At 44.8% G+C, this 7,527-nt stretch overlaps 1 protein-coding gene across 1 annotated transcript in view; it reads right to left on the bottom strand.

Moving 5' to 3' along the window:
- The window catches only part of SPECC1L (sperm antigen with calponin homology and coiled-coil domains 1 like), a 143,398-nt gene extending 139,122 nt beyond the window's left edge, over positions 1-4,276 (bottom strand). Inside the window, exon 1 of the mRNA XM_043557898.1 lies at positions 4,098-4,276. The gene's annotated coding sequence lies outside the window, so the exon portion shown is untranslated. The remainder of the gene's footprint in view (positions 1-4,097) is intronic.
- Positions 4,277-7,527: the final 3,251 nt, after the last annotated feature.

Genomic DNA, 7,527 nt, shown 5'->3' on the forward strand with positions numbered 1-7,527 from the left:
TAAATAAATAAATAAAATAAAAAAATTTTTTAAAGTTTTGAACATGGAGAACTTACAGGTAGCTGAGAAGAGTACAGAAGTTAGTATTACGAAAAATTAAACTGCATTTGTAATTTTAATTCAAGACACTTTTAAAATGAGGGGCACCTGGGTTGGCTCAGTTGGTTGAGCATCTAACTCTTGGTTTCAGCTTAGGTAATGACCTCACTGTTTGTGAATTCAAGCCCCAAGTCAGGCTCTATGCTGACAGTGTTGAGCCTGCTTGGGATTCTCTCTCCCTCTCTCTCTCTGACCTTCCCCCACGCTTGCATGTGCCCGTGCTTCTAGGCGCTTTCTCTCAAAATAAATAAATAAACTTAAAAAAAAAAAAAGACACTTTTAAAACGTATGTTTGGAGCACCTGGGTGGCTCAGTCAGTTAAGCGTCCAACTTCAGCTCAGGCCATGATCTTGCAGTTTGTGAGTTTGAGCCCCACATTGGGCTCTGTGCTGACAGCTCAGAGCTGGGAGCCTGCTTCAGATTCTGTATCTCCTCCTCTCTCTGCCCCTCCCATGCTCATGCTCTGTCTCTGTCTCTCAATAATAAATAAACGTTAAAATAATTTTTTAATGTATGATACATTTTAATATATTACAGTTTTGTGAGTACAAAAATAAGTAAGTAAAAAAATTTACAATAACTAACTCTAAGTCCTATTAACAGCAGACCAGGATGAATTTTATAAAGACTTCGCAGATATAGAGATCATCTGCTACATTAGTTTTGAGAGACAGAGCACAAGCTGGGGAGGGCCAGAGAGAGGGGAAGACACAGAATCCGAGGCAGGCTCCAGGCTGTGAGCTGTCAGTACAGAGCCTGATGTGGGGCTCGAACTCACCAGTTGTGAGATCATGATCTGAGCCTAAGTCGGATGCTTAAACGTCAAAATCTGAGCCAAAGTGGGACGTAACCGAATGAGCCACCCAGGCGCCCCTGCTACATTCACTTTGGAACAAAGCATAGCCACTTCTTTGCTTCAGCATATCTGAAATTCAATCTATAAGCCTAATTTCTTGATAGGCTGTTTCACAGCAAAATTCTAAAGTCACATACCAAAAGATTTCTGAGCTAACAGAGAAACCCCATGGGGGTTCTTTACCTCGGCAGCTAGTCTATTCACCACTAACAATTCCAACTACCAGGAGGAATTTCCCTGCCTAGGCTTATTTTGTTGGCACAAGCACACACACACACAAAATATCCTGACACTTTATATCCAGTAGGAAAGACTAATCAGAATAGTAACATCTTTAATATCAAGCAAATGTAACAAAGCCTTCTCAGTTGCCTGTGTATTTGGACAGATGACCACGAAGTAAACTCATATTTACTTTTAAAAAATAACCTTTATTTTAATTTTCTTAGCACCAAAAGCCCCAGGAAATTTTCCCTGAACTCCCTAACAATAGCAAAACAATAGTTTCTAGGCTCTCTTTATATCTAAAAATATATTATTGTGATAAGATAACCAGCCTGTATTTGCCATTTACAATCACCATATACCACCATTTGCCAGCACCATCATTTCATAAAAGATGTTTAATTTTTAACACCAAGAAAATGACATATATTTTTTTAGAAAGGGCAATCCTGGGGCGCCTGGGTGGCTCAGTCGGTTGGGCGTCCGACTTCAACTCAGGTCACAATCTCACAGTCCGTGAGTTCGAGCCCCGCGTCGGGCTCTGGGCTGATGGCTCAGAGCCTGGAGCCTGCTTCTGATTCTGTGTCTCCCTCTCTCTCTGCCCCTCCCCCATTCATGCTCTGTCTCTCTCTGTCTCAAAAATAAATAAACGTTAAAAAAAAAATTTTTTTTTTTAAAAAAGGGCAATCCTTTAATTGAATAAATTTAACGAAAAATTTCCCATATTGTCCTTGTTTTTCTCAATATGTCAAGGCCCATTCAACACTCCATTTCAGGGGTCTGACCAAGAGTCTCCAAGATTTGTTCTCACCAACTCCCAGTCCTTGTGGAGGGACCACAAACAATGTCATGGAACTGGTGAGAAGACCCATTTCTACCAAAAGCCAAAGAGGACTCTATTGACAAGGATACATTAAATGTTAAAACTGGCAACTTGGGCGCCTGCGTGGCTTGGTCAGTTAAGTGTCTGACTTCAGCTCACATAATAATCTCCTCATGAGTTCAAGCCCTGCATGAGGCTCTCTGCTGTCAACACACAGAGCCTGCTTCAGATCTTCTGTCCCCCTCTCTCTCTGCCCCTGCCCTGCTTGCGCTCACGCTCTCTCTCTCTCTCTCTCTCTAATCAATAAACATTAAAAACAAAAACAAAAACAAAAAACGGGAACTCAAGCTCCTTTCACCTCCACCCCTCCTTCACCCACTCCACCCCCATCCACACTTTACAAATAGGGAAAGGAAGGTCCAGAAAGGAAAACTGACTTGCCCAAAGCCATAAAACCAAGAGAATCTCTAGCCTGCTGACACCCTCACTGACTAGTCCTCGACTGAGCTGGACAGTTGATGTAATACTATGTACAAGGTAGCCATGTGATTTAAATATGTATGTGGTTATATGGCAAGTCTTAGGTGAAAACCCAACCCTGGTAGTAATTTTGAACCCATATACTATCATCTGAGTCATCTGAAATTAAGATGTACTGTCTCAAATCAATTATAAAGAGAACCTCTGCTTCACAGAAACCCCATCTCAAGACAACACAATGTAGATACACATCCTAAAAATGCAAGTTTAAAGCTTTTCTATGGCACAATATTCACTTTCTTACTGAAAATGAATGTCAAGAAAAATCCCTACACACCTAGAGTACACACAGCTATTAAGAAACATTCTCCAGCTACCTAAAGTTGCTGAGTCTTTAAAGGCTCTGCTTGGTGCACACTAAATCAAAAGAGGGAAAGAGACATTTTTAAGAAGGAAGATAAATTATTGGATTAGCTATTTCTTTACCAAAAAAATTTTCCCCAAATCAATAACCCTACTGCTCCTTACAGATACACCTATCAGTATTGTTTGACTATTTCATAACTGCATGTGTTATGCTGATGTCTACTGATATCTACAAAGCTCTGATTTCATCTCAAGATACATCCTCCTGGCTGACAGCAAACGCTCTTGGGCTCTGCAACATTTTTCAGTTTCCTGAATCTGTTGTAAACTTAGGAAACATTATCAATGACTTGAGACGCTCTTCTTACGATATTTTTCTCTGTAACCAACACACTGCAGAGAATTTATAGGAATTTTTCCTGGCCCTCCCATACGTGCCGGGAAATTACCAAGGGCACTAACAAATGAAGGATCTCTACATTTGAATGATCACAGGAATTCTTACTTGGTCTCGTAAATAGGCTGAAACTACGTGGAAACTGATTTATTTTCCAGTCATCTCCAGGGGAGGTGCTCAACAATGAAGTATGTCTTAAATATAACCAGTTATGCCATACAATGACCAGATTGAGTTAAATGCAGAATTCCTCGGCAAAACACCAGATTCATATCCACCCTGATGCAAGTAACCAGGTTTCAAGAAAAAAAGAACATTCCGCTCGCATAAAGATGACCTCCCATCGGCGCGGGCGAGGGTGGGGGCGCGTGCCCTGGCGGAAACAGAGCCTTCAGGAGGCCCGGGGTCCGGCGGCCGCAGCCCTGCTCCCAGAATCGCGTCCTCGAGGCCCCGGGCAGCGCTGTCTCCGCCGGGAGAAGGGACCAGGGCTATGGGGCGCCGGCCCCAGCCTCTCCTGGGGAGCGAGGAAAGGAAACGGCGAGGGTCACGTTCAACCCGACGCCTCAGAGGGACCAGCAGGCGGGGACTGGGGTGCTGGGGTGCAGAGCCACCTGGGACCCAATAACAGACAGCAGTGGCCGCGGACCCAGGGGTCGGCCTAGGTGCCCGGGAAGGGGACAGCGCAGGCGCGGGACGGGCTGGGGGGGGGGAGGGGGGTGGGCAGCGGGGGACCGCGCAGGCGCGGGCCCGCTGGGGTCTGCGGGGCCGCCTGGGCCTGGCCGCGCGGGCGGCGCTGAGGAGATGGACAGGCCCGCCAGCGCACACTGAGGGAACCCGGCCCCGGCTCTTACCGCGCGGCGCCGCCTCGCTCGCTCGCTGGCTCCGGGATGGGGCCGGGCGGCGAGGTCGCCCGGTGGCGCGGCCCGAATCCGTTGAGTCCGGCCTCAGGGCAGCAGCCAACCCCGCGGCGCCGTTCGCCCGGCCCGCCCTGCCTCCTTCGCGGCCCCCGCCCTCGGCCCGCCCCTGGGCCGCCCCAGGGCCGCCCCACACAGCGCCTGACAATTGCGCAGGCGCCCTAAGGCTCCGCCCACGTCCCGTCGCCGCGCAGGCGCCTACGGCCCCGCCCACTCCGTTCACCTCCCTCGGGTCTCTGGGTAGCGCAGGCGCCCTTTCACCTGGCCAGCCACAAAAAAAGACTCCGGCACGTGGTTCTGACGGGTCAGGTTTTGCGCTAGAGCTCCGGATGGCAGATGCTCCTGGATGCTGCGTTTGGCGCGGTGGGGTGATGAGTGTAGAGCTCTCTTGTCCCAAAGCCTTACCTCAGCTCAAAGGTCCACCTTTCCTGCAACACGTATTTACAGTGTACCCAGGACGGTGCTAGGCATGAGGTAGACAGTAGTGATAAAAACACAAGCCCTGCCCTCCTGGCGCTCCCCGTGCAGCAGGGGACACAGACACTAAACAGGTGAGCAACCAAAAACATGAAGCTAAGTATCTTTATCAAGTTAAGGAAGTTCTGTTAGGTCACTATTATCTTACAGATTTTCTCCTTTGCTTGAACTACCTTAATAAATTTTTATTACATCATGTTAGTTTCCCATGAAAAAGAAAAATGGACTTGATAAATTTTTCATACATTGCTGGACTATTCACTAATATTTTATTTAGCATTTTTGCATTTATGCCCATAAATGATGTTGCCCTTTACTTTTTGCTTTCTTTTTTTATTTATTTTCTATTTTGGAGAAAGAGAGAGCACCAGCGGGGGAGAGGGGCCGAGGGAGAGAGAATCCTAAGCAGGGTCCATGCTCAGCATAGAGCCCAACACGGGCTCGATCCTACGACCCTGGGAGCTGAAATCAAGAGACCTACGCCCAACCCACTGAGCTGCCCGATACCCCTACTTTTGCTTTCTTGTACTGTCCATGGCTGGTTTGGGATTCAATTTATAATAAAGTCATAATGAGTTGAGGCGACTGATGTTTTCTTCTTTATCTGGAAGATTATGTATAAGAGGATGTTTCTGTTCTTTGCAATGTTTGCTGAGGTTGCCTATAAAATTATCCAGGCCTGGTATTTTTCTTTGGTTTTGTTTGTTGTGAGACTTTTCGGAGGATAGGATGCTGATTTTAAACTAAGCATTCCATTTCTTTAATGGTTCTATATTTACACAATTTTTTTGAATGTAGGCTCTATGCCCAACATGGGGCTTGAACTCACTACTCAGATCAAGAGTTGCGTGCTCTACAGACTGAGCCAGCCAGGCACCCCCAGACAGAATTTCTACTTCTTTCCGTGTCATCTTTGATAAGTCATATTTTTGTAGGAAAGTGGCTGTTTTATTGATGTTTTCAAAAACCATTGGCATAAAGTTATTCATATAATTCCCTTATGGTTATTTGTTTTAATTTTATTTCAGAATTTTAATTTCAGAAGACATCCATTCCTATGGTTCCTCTTCCCAAATGCACCTACTTATATTCAGTTTCTGGATATCCTTCTAGAGATACTTCATGAATATAAACAAATATAAAAAATAAATAGATATGTTCTAGGGCACCTGGGTGGCTCAGTCAGTTAAGCGCCCAACTTTGCCTCAGGTCATGGTCTCATGGTTTGCCAGTTTGAGCCCCACATAGGGCTCTCTGCTGTCAGCACAGAGCCCACTTTGGATCCTCTGTCCCCCTGTTTCTCTGCCCCTCCCCTGCTTGTGCTCTCTCTCTCTCTCAAAAATAAGTAAACATTAAAAAAAAAACCCAGGTGAGCAAGTTTACCTCTGTACCGTCAGTTCCATCCTTTAGACCCTTACCTAGGTCCTCACAGGCCCCTTTGTCTCTGCAGCCATGAAGACAAAACCTGTTTCCCACAAGATGGAGAATACATACAGGTTTCTTACATTTGCTGAACAATTGGGGAATGTGAATATTGATATTATTCACCAGATTGATAGAACTGCAAGCTATGATGAGGAAGTCAAAACCTACTTTTTTGAGGGTCTGCTGAAATGGAGAGAACTGAACCTTACAGAACACTTTGGCAAATTTTACAAAGAAGTTATTGACAAGTGCCAGTCCTTCAATCAGTTGGTCTATCATCAAAATGAGATAGTTCAGAGTTTGAAGACTCACCTGCAAACCAAGAACAGTTTTGCTCATCAGCCCCTTTTGGGTTTGGTTGTACAGTTGGCACGAGATCTGCAGACGGACTTCTGTCCACATTTTCAGGATTTTTTCCCGACCATCACCTCAATCCTGGAGACTCAGGACACAGTTACTAGAATGGGCTTTCACCTCACTGTCCTATCTTTACAAGTATCTGTGAAGACTGATGGTGAAGGACATGTCCAATATATACAGATGACCCTTTTCTCTCTCTAATTCGGGTTTGGTTTGATTTTTGTTCCTTTTAAATTTTATTTTATCTTACGTACAATTCAGTGCTGTTTAGTAAATTTATAAAGTTGTGTAAATACGACCATAATCCAGTTTAAAAACATTTCCATCATCCCCAAAAGATTTCTTATGTCTGTCTACAAGTCAGTTGTGCTCCCCATCTGCATCAGTTTTGAGGGCAAAAGCGTATGGCCTCTCCTTCACTAATGTTCTCTCTCTCCCTTTCTCTCTCTCAAATTGAAAGAAAAAGGGAGGGAGAGAAAGAAAGAAGGAAAGATTTCATAGAAACATTCTGCTTTCAGATTACAGGGGAAACCTTTATTCTTTTCTTTATAAATACTATTATTTATTTTCTTTTTTTATTGTTATTTTTTATTTTTAACGTTTATTTTTGAGAGAGACAGAGTGTGAGTGGGGGGAGGGGCAGAGAGGGAGACACAGAATCGGAAGCAGGCTCCAGGCTCTGAGCTGTCAGCATAGAGCCCGACACGGGGCTCGAACCCACGAATCATAAGATCATGACTTGAGCCGAAGTCAGACGCTCAACCAACTGAGCCACTCAGGTGCCCCACTATTATTTATTTTCTATTCTTCTGCCTCCTTTCACTCAACATTAGGCCTATGAGATTAATCAATTTTGTTGCATGTACCTGTGGCATGCAAAAGTAATATCTATTTGGTTACTGTATAGTGTTCCATTGTATGAATTTACCATACCATACTAGATCCATTTTCCTACTGATGGACATTTGGGTTGTCTTCAGCTGTGAGCTGTTAGTGGATGGAAAATTGCATGAAGCAAAAAAGATTCCTGGATTCTCCAATGGAAAGTTATGCATCCTTGGAACATACCCTTCTAGGTTGTCTGGTTCTGATTTTGTGGGGGCTC

This window comes from Prionailurus bengalensis, chromosome D3, assembly GCF_016509475.1.
Source record: "Prionailurus bengalensis isolate Pbe53 chromosome D3, Fcat_Pben_1.1_paternal_pri, whole genome shotgun sequence".
In the NCBI taxonomy this organism is placed as follows: domain Eukaryota; kingdom Metazoa; phylum Chordata; class Mammalia; order Carnivora; family Felidae; genus Prionailurus; species Prionailurus bengalensis.